Source organism: Miscanthus floridulus, chromosome 7 (assembly GCF_019320115.1).
Source record: "Miscanthus floridulus cultivar M001 chromosome 7, ASM1932011v1, whole genome shotgun sequence".
Taxonomy (NCBI): Eukaryota; Viridiplantae; Streptophyta; class Magnoliopsida; order Poales; family Poaceae; genus Miscanthus; species Miscanthus floridulus.
Window position 1 is genome coordinate 123,540,118 of NC_089586.1, and position 17,734 is coordinate 123,557,851.

Genomic DNA, 17,734 nt, shown 5'->3' on the forward strand with positions numbered 1-17,734 from the left:
AAACTAACATATACGGATGATTTTCCAGTAGGCATGTAGTGTGTATACAACATATTCGTGTAGAGTCTGATAAACTATTTAAAAGTAGGGAAAATGATGTTCTTGCCCCTTACACAGATGTGTAATTGTGATTTTGCCCTCATTTTTTTAACTTTGTGATTTTGCCCTTAACTGTAGCAAAGTCAACGCGATTTTGCCTCTGGTCAACGCGAATTTGCCCCTGTTTTTACCGTTGACCAGGGGCAAAATCGCGTTGACTTTGCTACAGTTAAGGGCAAAATCACAAAGTTAGAAAAATAAGGGCAAAATCACAATTGCACATCAAAGTAGGGACAAGAACACAAGAGCCCCTTAAAAATACCTAGGAACAACAACAAATATGGCGTTAGTGAAATAATATTTGTACAATATAAATTGAATGAAAAATACATTTTATGCGTTAGTAATGTTCTATTACCTCGCCTATGACGTTAGAACCTCCTTAAATACAATATTCTTCGTGAAAGTTCCATCCACTATTAGAGTCTTCTTATCCTTACCTTTTTAATTTGACGCATTTTTATCTTTTTTCCCCTCGGCGTTCTTTTTAGCATTTTTTTCATCTTTTTGGCCTCCTCCTATGCATCCGCAACCGGTGGTAGGGCAAGGATCTTAATATTCGTTCTTGATGTGTCTCTAGACATCGCAACGTACAACTGACTGTTAGAGAACACTGGTGCGGGCAGGTACACACCCACGTTCGGGATAGTTTGGCCTTGTGACTTGTTGACCGTCATGGCAAAGCTCAGTCTGATAGGAAACTGCTTCCTCTTAAACTGGAACGAGGACATCTCATTATCAGACGGGCATAGCGGTATTCGAGGAAGGAATACCCGCTTCCCAACATGCTGCCCCACCACGATTTTTTGCATCGACTGTATTTCTTCGGAACCCCCGCACCACCAGCCTTGTGTCGTTGCATAGCCCATTGGCAGGATCAATATTCCTAAGCAATATGACAGGACACCCGAGCTTGAGCTTCAAGACGTGTGGAGGTAGCCCGTTGGGGTCAGACTATTATGGAACTCCGATGGATAGTAGTTATGTGGATCATCTACCATGGAGTCAAAACTGTGATACACTCTCTCGCCGTCCTAGAACATATCAATCATTTTCATATTGATCATGTCAACCCAATCGTTACGTGTAGATAAAATCGCTCTTGTGGTGATGTAGTCTTTGTCCGCCTTGTTTGCATTTAGATCTAGAAAGGTAATACCGATCAATCTATGAAGATCTTTCTCGGCATCGCCAGAGTACGGGACACAGATCTCATCTGGAATACGTACATTGCCATCTCCGTTAACCTCTTCCGTTCCACCACCAATGCACAATAGATAATCTACAAACCACGGGTCACTCTAAGCCCTCATATTACAGACGAGCTTTTATGTGGCGCATGGATTCCCAAAGATACGACCTTCGTAGAGAAGCACCGACTATTTGAGCCCGGGATCCTTTCCGCACAACAGGGAGGACCTGTCTGAAATCTCCACCAAGGACAACAGTCTTCCCACCAAACGGTAGGTCTGACCAGTCCATTGTATCCCGTAGGCTATTATCTAGTGCTTCCACATTTTGCCTCTTTGTCATAGATGCCTCGTCCCAAATTATGAGAGTTGCTTGCTGCAGCAACTTAGCAATACCACTCTATTTCGTGAAGCTACAACAACAACCATCTTCAACAGTGAGGGATATCTTGAAACGTGAGTGGGCCGTCCTCTCGCCTAGCATTATGGACATTGTGACTCCAGATATAGATATAGCCACGACAAGCTTGTCCTGGCTACGTAGTTTTGTGAGAAGTGCCCTATACAAAAAGGTCTTTCCCATCCCACCAGGTCCATCCATAAAGAACAACCTACCTTGCTTGCTATAGACAGTGGCCATTATCTCATTGTAGGCAGACCTTTGCTCGACGTTGAGTGAGTCATACAATAGCACATCTTCGGGATTCTGCTCAACGCTAGCTTCCTCAAATATCTCACGAGGAATATGGCTGGTATTGTCATATGAGTGATCAATATCTAGAAGAGGAAATGACCATATGTCCTTCCCCATAGACTGCAGCATGTTTCTAATGTCTATCAAAACCATCTGTTGCACCAGATCCGGGGATGGATTATTACGACTGTAGTCCTCTAACATTGCATCGTAGTGTTTTTTTCACAACCCCATCACATCATTCGGCTCGTAGAATACCAATATTGTTGCAAATAGCCTTCGCAAAGAGGAAGGAATCTAGAAGAAAGTAGCTTCAATTAGACATTCATCCAGTGTATTGTCTTCTTTGATTAGACCCCTCTTTTCTGTAGCTTCACAGAATGAAGGTAGTAACACGCCATCAACCATCCTGAGGTGTTTGTATGAGGTAGCACCAACAACATTGTTTAAGAGAACAAGAAGAAAATAGCGTTTTGCCTCAGCAGGATGAGCCGAGATGACTCTGCCAACTTGGAAAACGGAGTTTTTCCTTTTTTGCCAGAATTTACCATCAGGCTGCCACGTAAAATGCTCTGAGAAGTCCCGATACAAGATTCCATGGGCTTCCTCATGCCGCCTGTTTGCATCGAAGTATGCTATTAGCATTGACTCCTCTACACCTGACCTATTAATGATCTGTTCGACCTTGTCCCATTTATAAAATGCCACCATGTGCATATCGGGTAGATGAAGCTGCAGCTATTGTATTGGTGGATGGTTCTTGCTCAAGTCAAAGCCATATATCCTCCACAGTGCTTCTGGAGGCGTCACCCATCGGGCGTCTCTATACTGCTTGATCTCATCAATGTTCCCTTTCTCGCCTGCTTTGTCAGTCTCCCTCATCACCATCGATGCCCTGTCGTACCCTTGTATATGTACTTGAATAGATACTTTACTAATTTAATGCTCCCATAGGCCTCAATATTTATATGACAGTTGAAGGTACGTAGCAGGCAAGGGTTGTAAGGCACGACCCATTGATTGTCTAGGTAATGACCTCAAACTTTTTGTATACGGCCGTCATTGCATCGCCGATCGATGGGGTACGAATCCTTTCCCTGTGACGTTGCCTCACAGAATGGGTGCGGGTAACGGTTCTTGCATGACCCGTGGCCCACTGTGCATGGACAGTATGGATTAGGCGTCCCACAAGGACCATGCATCATATGATTCATGACCATCTTGTATAGCTCAGGGTGCTTCTTCTTGTTTGGTAGCTCTACAGTGATAATCATGTCATATTGCTCGGGACATGTGAACTTGTACTTCCATTCCATTATTAGCAAGAAGTGTGCATACGGCAAGCCCCTCTTCTGGAACTTCACTACATTTACGTAGGCCTTCACCTTCCCAAGTATGTCTTTCTCCATCAATATTTTCCTCATCGCCTCTAACTTTGCTATGAAGACTCATGTGATGAGATTTGGGCGGTCCTATGGTGTCTGGCCTGGATAAAGTTTATTCTTGATCTCATCCCAGTTAGGGTTGCACATCATTGTGAGGAAGATATCAGGTTTACTGTACTTTCGCACCAGAGCCATTGCATCCATGTACCGACGCCTCATATCACGGAGTCCTCCGATGAATGACGAAGATAGGACAGTACGCCTTCCGACATTCTCAGTAGATCCTTCACCCAAATGCATGATGTCCACCAGGCCTTGGTATAGGTCAGCCCTCAAAGTATCTTGATTGTTCCACATGTAGTCTAAACACAAGATCTCAATCTTGATGTAGGTGTCGACGACGAACTGCTGGAAAAGACGTCGGCCATAGAGTATTGGATTAAATATCCCTGGCCGCATCTGGAACTTGTAGTAGTAGTAGTCGCGCATGGAGACACATGTATTCACAACAGGTTCTACAAGGAGACATTGTTCGAATTAGTATCATGAGTTAACAAAAAGGAGTTTATATTACACTATTGAAAAGAGTTCGAGTTGCCTCCATCATCATCGCCACCATTCTTAGCACGTTTTTTGTGGATTGCTTGAGCTCGCTCAACTTGAGCCATAGTCACACCCACTTTTGGAATGCAATTGTGCCACCTGAGCTCACCCTTTGAAAAGAACACCGGGTATGACAGTGGGTCATAGCATGCATTATATGAGCAGATGTCGTGTATAGACTGATCCTTCCCTTGCAGGAGAACACTATGCTTGAATTGGCCATGATGCTCACTCCCCTCAACCTAGACGGTGGCCACCTCTAATGTCAATGACATGTTATATGTTCTCTGGTCAAGCCGCTGGTCAAGGTTCAACTCGACCCGGTAGTCCTCAAGGTTTTCAACGTGTCCCATACTCCTCAGTTGCTGAGAGTAGGGATTCCCATTAAAGATACTTACGAATTGCTCTATAACTTCTCTGTCTTTTTGGGCACATTGCTCACGACACTTGCTCATCCGATGCTCGAGGGACGGATCATCGCCGTAGAAATAAAGCTCGAGGTGTCTCTTTTCGACACCATCCTCTTTACCAAATGATCATATGTTATGGTAAATCTAGCCATGGGCATGAAACGTGTAGACACCGCAGATTCGCATGTTAGTGGTCACACGATCTAGGTGGCAGCATAGAGAAGTGAAAGAGAAGTGGCTGTTGAAATATTTGATGTTTGCACGAAAGTGCCTAACATCAGTGTCTGAGCTTGACCACAACCTCATGAGCTCTGGTGGTGTCTTAGGAGTTGAAAGATGAATCTTTCCACCCCGACAACAGAATCTAGGTGGTTCACCCTCAAATTTCTTTGCGTTGTAGTGCTCACAGTTCGGCATCGATGGTAACATGTGCGACTCTGATGGGACATTAGCATAAACCCTGTCATATGGATCTAGGACATCAGGTTCATTGTTCTCTTGCTTATCTGTGTTGAGATTGTGCTCGACGTCGGTTCCCTCCTTGTCGTCTTCTGACAAAATGTTGATGTGTTACGCGTTGAAAGAAAGTTTGTGAAAGAATGTTTTGACTATTATGCAGTGTACCTTGTCCAATAAAAAAGTATGCCTCATCCTCTTCCTTGTCCTCCTCAAATATGACATCCTCATCATAGTATGTGCAACACAACCACATATATAATGAGAGAAACATAATGGCATACAAAAAAACGAAAAGGGGATAAATTTAATAAAGAAAATACCATCCTCGAGCATAGAGTCTGGTATATGAGCTTGTGCACCGTTTGGAGGCATTGAAGAGGTAGCATCAACTATAGGCGGTTGTGTCTGTGTACCTGTGCAATTATTAGGTGGTGGAACTGGCGCTTCCTGGGTGGCATCATCTATAGTAAGAAACTGTATGAGTTTTTGGAATAGAAGAGCGAAGGTGAAAGCACCGATAATATATAGTGATCAAGGCTAATTACTGTTGTAAACCACACTCGGTTGAGTCGGGTCATTCAAATCATTGCACTTTCCATTTACATGCCCTCTAGCCCTTCTTCTAATGTTTGTTCAAAAGCCTGATTGCGATAGGATAGAAGGGAATTTCTCTCTCCAACGGTCACTCGATGCCTATGTATGGTCTATGCCATAGCCAATTCAGGGGTCTAGACTTCTGGATTTTGAATTATAGCCGGAGCGATGTCAACAGGCGTGCCCATCGATTCGGGTATTTCCATATCGTGTGAGGGCGCTTTAGGCAATTGAGGTGAAGAAGGGAAAATAAGCTGATGGTTAAAGTGGGGCTCTCCATGGCGATTGAGTCCGGATGCAAATTGTTGGCTCGGTGTTCTCTCACCATCATTTTGTAGTTTTTATTACTCTCTTTTTGTTTCAACTTCTTCTCTTGCGGAGTCATTCGTAGTTTTCTTGTAGTATTTTTGTGTGCATTTTTTGCCGCATACAACTCACGCCGCCTCTTGTTTATTAGCGCCTTTTGTTTAGGAGACATTGCAGCCCTTCGTGCTCTATCTAGCTCACGCTTACACTCTTTCGGACACGTGACAATATTGTCGATGAAGCTGGATGCATTTACAACACCTATATTACAATACAAAAGTAAGGTCTCAACGTCTAATCCATGAAGGACACACATTAAGCGAAATTCTATGATAATAAAGTTTATGCAACAGTGTCAGCTACTCTGGTGTTCAAACTCTTTTTGTAATTAAAAACAAAGCCATGATTCTATAAAGGTGTACCCATTTCATGAACAGTGTTGATATCCGTCTCTGTTAAACCATCGTCAATATCATCAGGAACTCCAATGCTTAAAGGGACAAGACCATCTAAAATTTATTAATATAATAAGTATCCAACAGCACCATGATATTTTTGTTGTAAAGAAATCAATTTTATTACCATACCTGTTGACTGGGCAATCTCCTTTGGAGTCATTTGTAGCATCTTTGCAGACTTGTTTGGTGCATTTTTCGTTGCATACAATTCACGCCGTCTCTTATTCACTAGTGCCCTTTGCTCAGGAGACATTGCTGCATTTCGTGCTCTGTCACGATCACGCTTACACTTTTTTGGACATGTGACAAGCCAGTTGATGGGACCTAGTGCATATCCAGAACACATATATATCATGGAATGCCACTTTAATCAATGCACAATAGGATGGTATCTAAGCACAATTGTAATAAACAAACACAAGCATGATTCACCCGAATATCGTGCAATGGATACAAAAGTATACCCGTTTCATGAACAGTATTGTTATCTTCCTCGATGTCAATGTTATCCATGTCACCAGTGCCACTAGTGTCAATTGGATGTCGTATTCTCACATCAACCCTGTCCTCCTCCCTAGCATAAACAACAAAACAAGCAATAAAAAAGTGCAAATTTTTTATCAAATTGAAATCACTCTTGGGTAGATATTAATGATAGGAACAACAAATTCTCTTGAGGTTGTGCTAATTATAATAGCAAGGGAGTAAACCCTGTATACTAAACCTATCAATGGGCATTGCATAAAATTTTGCACAAAGCGGTAGGACTCAATTCAATTCCTCACACAAATGGAAGGAGTCAATTTTGTAAATACAGAACAGAAAAGACATGGTAAGCTGTGAGAAATTGACTGGGGAGTCATGACAATCCACTAAAATTAAACTGAAAGCATCTAGCCCCCCAGTTGGGTTTCGGTGATTAATGACGACACAAGATTACTATGACTAACATGTGTTTTGCAGAGGCAATTTGAGTTAGGTCATGGTAATGAAAATTGATTGGGCAATCATGGTTGCCATGCCCCCCATCGATGGAAATCATTTTGGTTTTAAAAGGATGGACGACAAGGTTAAGGATGGACTAGTTCTAAGTGTCGTTTGGTGTTAGAGAGACACTTAGAGTAGTTTAGGACTTTGTTTTTCCTTTGGCCGTACTATTAAGGGGGGTATGGACTAGTAGCTTGACCTAGGTGAGTCTAATGGATTAGGTGTGGTGCACACGTGTCAACCTGAGCACTAGGTAGCTCAAGAATAGCCCTAAGATCGATAGAAGTCAACTTCATTCTTGAAGGATTTCGAATTGGAAGTGAATGGAGGGTCAAATGACTGACCAGATGCTGGTTTAGTTGTGACCAGATGCAGTTTGAAGAGTCTAATTAGTTCATTTGATTAGCAGCTACAGTCATATACTGACCGGACGCTAAATAGTACATGACCGGACGCTAGGATGCCTACGTCCGATCAACATCAGAGAGCATCCATAGGTGCATTTTGCTAACCAGATGCGTCCGGTGGGTGATAACCGGACGCAGGTTAGAGTCCGGTTAGAGCGAATGGCTCTCTCTAACACAGTGACGTGTACTACTGACCAAAGCGTTCGATCACCTCGAAACTTGCTGAGTTGGCCTCCAACCATTATGTTTTGAATGATGGGATATAAATACTTATCCCACTCGTTCATGGGAGGTCTCTTGCCCAGTTGTTCAGATGTGAAATGCCTTTGGAGTTCAAGGGAGAGCAAGAGCCTAGTGTGGTGATTGAGAGTTGATAATCCAAGATTAAGGACCTCACTAGTGCATATGGAGTAGCAAGTGTGCATCCACCTTTCTCATTAGGCTTGTCTTGGTCAAGTGAGAGTTTGTGCTTGTTACTCTTGGTGATCGCCATCACCTAGACAGCTCGGTGGTGGTTGGGAGCTTAGTGATCATCCGGCGGACCTTGTGGATGACCCAAGTCATGTTGTGAGCGGTTGTGGGTGATTCACCGTGATAGAGTGTTAAAGAATCAGCCCGTAGAGAGCACTTGATCCTTGCATGGATCAAGGAAGAGCTACACCCTTGTGTGGGTGCTCCAACGAGGACTAGTGGGGAGTGGCGACTCTCTGATACTTTAGAAAAATATCATCGTGTTCCTTTCCCTCTCTTTATTTTGAAAATTTACATTTGAGCAATTAATTTCATGTCTTTACATTCCTAGAATTGCCATGCTAGAGTAGGATTAGAACCTAGGGTGCAAAACTTTTGTACGGCAGAATAATAGAAACACATTCTAGACACAAGGGGTGAAATGGGCTAAGTGTAGAGCTTAATTATTGCAAAAAAATTAGAATTAGCCCAATTCACCCCCCCTCTTGGGCATCTTGATCCTTTCAATTGGTATCAGAGCCTCGTGCTCCCTAAATTAGGCTTAACCGCCTAGAGTAAGATGTCCCATGGGGATGGACCCCCTCCTATCTTTGAGAGAGATGATTTTCCTTATTGAAAAATTCGCATGGAGGCATACCTAGAGGCTTTAGATGTTGGAGTTCTTAGAGCCACCTCATAAGGCTTCCCAAAACCTAAGGATCCCGCCAACCTTCAAGGCGATGAGGTTAACTACGAGAAGTGGAATGCAAAGGCTAGAAACATCCTCTTGAGAGGCCTTTACAAGGATGTCTTTAACCATATGCAGAACCACAAAGACGCCCATGCACTATAGTTGGACATTTATGCGCTCCATGAGAGAACCAAGAGTGAGCGTGAGGAACGCTATCACCTTATGATGAAAAAGCTTAATTCATTTGAGATGCTTCCTAGAGAAAGTGCCAATGAGATGTATTCACGCTTGAATATTCTTGTAGAGGAAGTCAATGGGCTTGGACTCACACAAATGCAACCATCCGATGTTATGAGAAAGATCTTAAGTGTCCTCTCCATTGACAAGTATGGGCATATTGTGATGGTGCTTTATCAAGGTGATCTTTCTACCGCTACACCAACTCAAATATTGGGGAAGATCAATGCACATGAGATGTACATGCACATCACTCCACAAGATGGCTCTTCTTCCACCAAGAAGAAAGATTTGTCATTCAAGGCTAGCCAAGAGAAGAGGGGCAAAGCAAGAGTTGATTATGATAGCTCAAGTGATGATGAGATTGATGATGCAAGTCTTGCTCTCATAGTGAGAAGAACCGCCAAGATGCTTAAGAAGCTAAACAAGAATGGTGTCAAATTTGATGGCAAGAAGAAATTTTTTTCACTAGTAGTAGAAGGAAGCCCATCTCCAAAATGGATTGCTATAATTATGGAGAACTTGGTCATCTAGCTCATCAATGCCCCAAACCCAAGAAAGACAAGTACAAGAAGAAGTACAAGGGCAAGAAAGATGACTCAAGTGATGAAGATAATGATGAGAAGAAGAAGAACAAGCTATACAAGAAGAAGGATGGCAAGAAGAAGGAATTTCACAAGAAGAAGAAGAATGGCAAGGCATACATTATTGGTGATTGACTCACGGACATTGAATCATCAAGTAGCTCATCCGATGATGAAAGTGAGAATAAGAAGGAGAAGGAGAAGGAGAAGGAGAAGGTGGCCGCTCTTGTGATTGATTCTTCACTATTTTCACCGACACTACCACCATCATCCTCTACACACCTATGCCTTATGGCCAAGGGTGAACGAAAGGTACAAAATAATGATGATAGTAGTGGTGATGATAATGCTAGCAATGATAAAAGTGGTAGTGATAGTGATGACGAATTTGAATCACCTTCTTATGATGATCTTATCAAGTTGCTAAACCAATACACTAAAATCATTAGAAAGACAAGAGCTAAAAATAAAAAGTTAGAACTTGAGAAGGACTCACTCTTAGCAAAATATGATATAGCCGAAAAAGCTAGTGTTGAGCTTAGAGAAGAAAATAAAATTGTGTCATCCAAACTCAAGGAGCTCAAAATCTCTAAAAAGGAGCTTAGAGAAAAATGTGATAAACTTGAGGGAATACATAATGAGCTAACCACTAGTTACAATTTGCTAAAAGAAGAGTACACCAATCTCAAGATTAATCATGACAATCTTGTTCTTTCTCATGAGTTATTATCCAATGAGCCACATGATGCTACTAACAATGTTGTTAAGATTGATAAGCTACATCATGTGATGACTTGATAGTTGAGAGCATTGAGCAAGGTTCTAGTAGCAAAGGCAAGAAAGTGGTTGAGTCCGACAACTATGATGATCATGTCAAGCTCAAGAATGAGAATGAAAAGCTCAAGAAAGATCTTGAAAAGCTATCAACCACCAACACAATTGTGATAGATAATCTTGACAAAGATTATGATATGGCTCTTGAGAATGAGATGATTAAAGAAGAGAACAAGAGACTCAAGATGGAGAAAAATCATGATGAACTTAGAGAAGAAAACAAGAAGCTCAAGTTGGAGAAAGAGCATCTTAAGACCAGTTTGAGCAAGTTCACAAGAGGCCAATATCTCCAAAGTGAGCTACTTATGAATACCGTGATGAAGATGGATAGAAGTGGTATTGGGTACTTGGCAAATCAAGAGAAGAAAGCTCAAGCTCAACATCAACAATAATACAAGTCAAAGCCTAAGCCAAAGAGATGCTTTGAGTGTGGACAAGAAGGTCACTTTGCTCATGAGTGTCAAACTCCACCACCGTAACCCTTGCCCAAGCATGCTAGACCCTTTGCCTTCAATGCTCACTACATGCTTAGAAAGGATTCTAGTTGAAAGATGAAAGTCATGTTCTTAGGTCCACCCAACAAGAATAGGCCTAAACAAATTTGGGTTGCAAATTCACTAGTTGAGAAAGTCAAAGGCCCCCATCAAGTTTGGGTCCCTAAACAATAAGCTTGATCTCTTGTGTCTAGGTGAACTACAAGACCGGTGGAAGTTATTGGGTTATTGATAGTGGCTGCACTCAACATATGACCGGTGATCCTCGTATGTTTACCTCACTAGATGAAGAAGTAGATAGTCAAGAATTACATTTGGTGATAATTCAAAGGGCAAAGTTCAAGGATTGGGCAAAGTTACAATATCAAATGATCATTCAATAACAAATGTGCTATATGTTGCTTCATTGAGTTTCAACTTATTGTTCGTTGGTCAATTGTGTGATCTTGGCTTTCTATGTTTGTTTATCGAGAAGGAAGTGGTTGTGTCAAAGAAAGATGATGATAAAGTTATATTCAAGGGTTTTATATACAACAACCTATATCTAGTGGATTTCACCTCCGAAGATGCAAACTTGAAGACATGCTTATTCACCAAAACATCACTTGGGTGGCTATGGCATAGAAGACTTGCACATGTTGGGATGAGCTCACTCAAGAAGCTAATAAAGAATGAATTGGTGAGAGGTTTCAAGGATATGAAATTTGATAAGGACAAGCTTTGTAGTGCATGTCAAGCCGACAAGCAAGTTGGAAACACTCATCCAACAAAAACTTATATGTCAACAACAAGAGTGCTAGAGCTTCTTCATATGGATCTATTTGGACCAACAACTTATAAGAGTTTGGGAGGCAGTCTCTATTGTCTTGTGATAGTTGATGACTGTCGGGGACCAATACTAGGGTACCTAAAGAGGAGGAGCTAATAACCATCAATGTTGATTCATTCGAGTGGTCAAAAGCACGACTACGCCTCTTGATGGGCTCTGCTTCGGCTAACCCTCGAGGGTTGGCTCCGCCTTGCCCGACCCTCGAGGGTTGGCTCTACCTCGGGTGACCTCTGAGGGTTGGCTCCAGCTCTTGCCAACCACCAAGGCCATAGGCTCTGTCTCGTCTGACCCCTAAGGATAGCTCCACCTCACTCAACATCTAAGTGCTGGCTTCACCTCACTCGATGTCTGAGTGTTGGCTCTGCCTTGCCCAATGTCTGAGGGCTGGCTCTGCCTTGCTCGATGTCTGAGGGTTGGCTCTACCTCACTCGACGTCTGAGGGCTGGCTCCACCTCGCCCAACGTCTGAGTGCTGGCTCCACCTCGCTTGATGTCTAAGGGCTGGCTCCGCCTCACCCGACCCCTTGGGCACGGATCCTAATGGAAGCTCATGCCGCCGCCAACCACTATGGTCCAAAAAGTACGACCTAAGGTCAAACTTCTAGCATTGCGCAAGGAGTGGTCATGTCTTAGCATGACCCGTCCCCATGACATGTCATTCCAAGGAACTCACGTCGCCCACAGTGACGGACACGTGGTCACTATGCTGCCTACTCCCTGTATAGCCGCTGATTAGCACGCTGGTGCGCCGCACCGCCTGCCGGGGTAGAGTGGGACGTGATGACCCACTGACAATGCCAAGGAATGGCATTGTTAGTGGATAGGTGCTCGGTGTGGAGCTATCCCTGTCACCACTACCGTGTCAGCGGGACACGCACAGAGGAAAAGGAAGGCCCGACAACCCTAAAGGACTTCCTCTGCCTCTTGTTCTCCTTTTTTCTTTCAATATAACTCATGCTTTCCCTTGGCAAATAAAAGGGAAAGTAGGGCGTCCCACTAAGGGGATCAGTTCACCGTACCGCATCAGATCAAGAGCACTAGCATCAAACCTCTAGCATATAGTTGAGCAGCAACCAAGCTCCCGGCACCCATTCGTCCTTTCCACTAGAGACTTGGGACATATCCCTCTCTCACCCATTTGTAACCCCTACTACAAACTTTCAGTGCTAGTAACACGAGCAGCCGCAACAAACTAGACATAGGGACATTCTGTCCGAACTAGTATAAACCTCGTGTCCTCTTAGCACACCATCCGGGCCAGACGTGCAATAATACAAATTGACATGTGCCTGAGGTGCTCTTCCTTTCAACCTTGCATCCCGCATAATTCAAGTTGGAATAACCAACTAGCTCAAACTTTGCTCCTTTGGGATACCACAAACCAACATTTTATGTATGCTTCAAGTACCTTAATATTCTCTTTGTAGCCTTCAAATAACTTTCTTTTGGTGAGGCTTGAAATCTTGCACACATGCATACACTAAACATGACATCCGGCCTTGATGCGGTCACATAGAGTAGGCTTCCAATCATAGATCGATACAAATTTTGATCCACCATATTGCCACTTGCATCGCTATCCAAGTTGCCATTTGTTCCCATTGGTGTACTAATGGCTTTGCTATCACTCATGCCAAACTTCTTGATTATATTCTTGATATACTTGCCTTGACTCACAAATATACCATTTTTTAATTGCTTGATTTGAAGACCAAGGAAGTAACTCAACTCTCCAATCATGGACATCTCAAACTCATTAGCCATCATCTTTCCAAATTCTTCACAAAAGTCTTGATTGGTTGATCTAAATATGATGTCATCAATATAGATTTGCAACATAAATAAATATTTTCTAATCTTCTTGATGAAAAGAGTGGTGTCAACCTTGCCCATCATGAACCCTTTAGAGAGTAGGAAGTCCCTCAATCTCTCATACCATGCTCTAGGTGCTTGCTTCAAGCCATACAATACCTTCTTCAACTTGTACACATGGTCAGGCTTCTCATCATCTTCAAAACTAGGAGGTTGCTCAACATATATTTCTTCATTGATGTAACCATTGAGAAATACACTCTTAACATCCATTTGATAAAGTTTTATGTTGTGGGCACAAGCATAAGCTAGCAAGATCCTAATTGCTTCCAATCTAGCAACCGGGCATATGTTTCTTTAAAGTCAAGACCTTCAACTTGTGTATATCCTTGTGCTACCAATCTTGCTTTGTTCCTTACTACTATCTCATCTTGATCTTGCTTGTTTCTAAAGACCCATTTGGTTCTAATCATGTTGTGTTCCTTTGGTCTCTCTACTAATTCCTATACTTGATTTCTTATGAAGTTATTCAATTCTTCATGCATATCATTCACTCAATCAATATCCTTCAATGCTTTATCTATCTTATTTGGTTCAATGGATGACACAAATGAGAAATGCTTACAAAATAAAGCCAATCTTGATTTAGTTTGCACACCTCTTGAAATATCACCAATGATAGTGTCCAATAGATGATCCCTTGCAATATTGGTTGGTTGGAGGATGGGAACTTGATTGCTTGCACTTACTTGATCATTGGATTAAGATGATGGCCTAGTCACTTGATTTTGTTCATTATCATAAGAGCCACTTGTACTAGCTTGATTTGTATCATCTTACACATTTGAGTTAGAGAGCACTTGCACTTGATTATCTTCTTCATCATTCACTTGCCTAGGTCTCAATTCACCAACATCCATATTCTTCATAGCATTTAAAAGTTGAATGCCTCTAACATCTTCCAAGTTCTCATTTTCTTCTTGTGAACCCTTGGTTTCATCAAATTCAACACCATGAACTTCCTCAAGAGGACCACTATCTAAATTCCAAACTCTATATGCTTTGCTAGAAGTTGAGTATCCAAGTAGGAATCCTTCATCACATTTCTTGTCAAACTTGCCCAATCTAGTGCCTTTCTTCAAGATATAGCATTTGCAACCAAAGACCCAAAAATATGCAATGTTGGGCTTTCTACCATTCAAGAGTTTATATGGTGTCTTCTCTTTCAATGGGTGACAATAGAGGTGGTTGCTACAATAGCAAGCCATGTTGATAGCTTCGGCACAAAAGAATTGACTCACATTGTACCCACTAAGCATAGACCTTGCTGAAAGCTCTAGTTTGGTTTTGGTGAATTGATGAAACCCTAAGTGCTAACCTAGTTTATCAAGTGATCATGAGATAGGTAGCACATTCCAAGTGGTAAAGCAAATGAAGATCATGACATGATGATGGTGATGCCATAGCGATGATCAAGTGTTTGGACTTGAAAAGAAGAGAAAAACAAAAGGCTCAAGGCAAAGGTATAAATGGTAGGAGCATTTTTGTTTTGGTGATCAAGACACTTAGAGAGTGTGATCATATTTAGGTTTGATAGCCGTACTATTAAGAGGGGTGAAACTTGTATCGAAATGAGGTTATCAAAGTGCCACTAAATGCTCTAACTCATTGCATATGCATTTAGGATATAGTGGAGTGCTAACACCCTTGAAAATGTTTATAAAAATTTGCTAACACATGTGCACAAGGTGATACACTTGGTGGTTGGCATATTTTAGCAAGGGTTAGGAACTTCATCGGCGGAGTGTCCATCCGTAGAGTACGGACAGTCTGACGGTGCCACCAGCGCCCTAGATAGAAAAGACAAAGGTCACTGTAAGTGACCAGACACTGGTCTCGGTTGGACCAGCGCGTCCAGTCAGTGGCAGCAGAGGGCGCGCAGCGTCGGTCTCTGACCGGATGTTGGGTCACTTAGTGACCAGACGCTGATAGGGTGCGTTTGGTCCTGATGACATGGCAGCGCATAGGGGAGTCGCTGAGTAACCAGACGCTGGGTGAGTCCGGTCGAGCATGACCGGACGCGTTCGGTCGTGAAAAGTCATCTCTGGATGCTTATTGGAAACAACTGGACGCTAGGGTTCAGCGTCCGGTCACTTTGAGCTGCTACATCTGGTCATCACTTGACCGTTGAGATCAGGTGATCAACATTTGAAGAGAGGAGACACGTGGCACGCATCGCGTGAGCGGACGCTGAGGTCCAGCGTCCGGTCAATATGACCAGAGCGTTCGGTCACCCCGTGTTGTGCCTAGTGAAGGGGTATAACGGCTCTATTCATGGGGGCTTTCTATTTAAGCCCCATGGCCGGCTCAAGCTCACCCTCTTGGCCATTTGCATTGACATAGCAACCTTCTGAGCTTAGCCAAAGCCCTCCCACTCATCTCCATCATAGATTCAACATCTTTGTGAGATTGGGAGAGAATTCAAGTGCATTGCTTGAGTGTTTGCATCTAGAGGCACTTGGTGTTCGTGTTTCGCTGTGGGATTCGCTTGTTAGTCTTGGTGGTTGCCGCCACCTAGATGGCTTGGAGCAGCGAGGATCATCGAGCGGAGGGTGGTGATTGTCTCCAGCTCTGATTATGGTGATTGTGAGGGGTTCTTGACCTCTCTCCGGTGGAGAGCCAAAAGGTACTCTAGTGGATTGCTCATGGCTTATGTGATCCTCATCTTGTGTTGGTTGTGCGGCACCCCGCACCCTATTGAGGGTTTGGCGTGTGATGCCAATTAGCACGTGAACCTCTAAGTGAGTGAATCGCCACAACGAGGACTAGCTTGCCGGCAAGCAAGTGAACCTCGGTAAAAAATCATTGTGTTCATTATTTGATTCTGAGGTGATTGGTCTTCATTGATATTGATTCTTGTGATTGATTGGTTTACTCCTCGACACGGCAGTATAACTATCTCACTCTCTCCCTTTACATTATCGCAAACTAGTTACCAAGCTCTTTAGTATAGCTAGTTGTGAGAGCTTGTTAGTTTGGTTAGTGTAGCTCTTTAGTTAGTCTTTGAGAGCACACTAACTTAGTGTAGTGTCATAGCTATTATGTGGATAGAAAATATATAAACTAGAATTATGGTAGGTGGCTTGCAATTTTAGTAGGCTAGCGCAACACTTGCTTCGCTTCATAATTGTCTAATCGGTTTGTTAAGTGTTGTTGTAGAAATTTTTATTTGGCTATTCACCTCGCCTCTAGCCATTAGGAACTTTCACTTGCTATATCAATGAGTGTTCTATTCTTCCTCTCAATAAGGACATTTGATTGTGGAGTGTACTTGGCCGAGAATTGATGTCTAATTCTAAATTCATCACACAACTCATCAATTCTAGTGTTCTTGAACTCACTACCATTGTCACTTCTAACTCTCTTAATGGTTGTTTCAAACTCATTGTGAATGCCCTTAACAAATAATTTGAATGTTGCAAACACATCATTTTTATCCACTAGAAAGAATATCCAAGTGTATCTAGAATAATCATCCACTATCATAAAGCTATATTTGTTTCCATCGATGCTAGTGTATTGTGTTGGTCCAAACAAATCCATGTGCAACAACTCAAATGTTTTACTAGTGCTCATAATACTTTTCTTAGGATGGGTGTTTCCAACTTGTTTGCTAGCTTGACAAGAGCTACAAAGCTTATCCTTCTCAAATACAACATCTTTCAAGTCTCTAACCAAGTCATGCTTAACCAATCTATTCAATTATTTCATTCCAATATGACCAAGCCTTCTATGCCATAACCAACCTATGCTAGACTTAGTGATCAAACATATAGATAATTTAGCTTCACTAGCATTGAAATCAACCAAGTATAGATTCTCATATCTAAACCCTTTGAAGATCAAGTTAGAGCCATTTACACTTATGATCTCTACATCATCTATCTCAAATATGCATTTGAATCTAAGATCACACAATTGAGCCACGGATAGCAAGTTGAAGTTCAAGTTCTCTACTAGCAACACATTGGAAATACTCATGTCATTTGATATTGCAATCTTACCAAGCCCCATGACCTTGCCTTTATCATTATTACCAAATGTGATACTATCATAACCATCATTGCTATTGGTGTTGATTGAGTTGACTATTCTTGCATCACTGGTCATGTGTTGAGTGCACCCACTATCAAGAACCCAATGCCTTTCTCT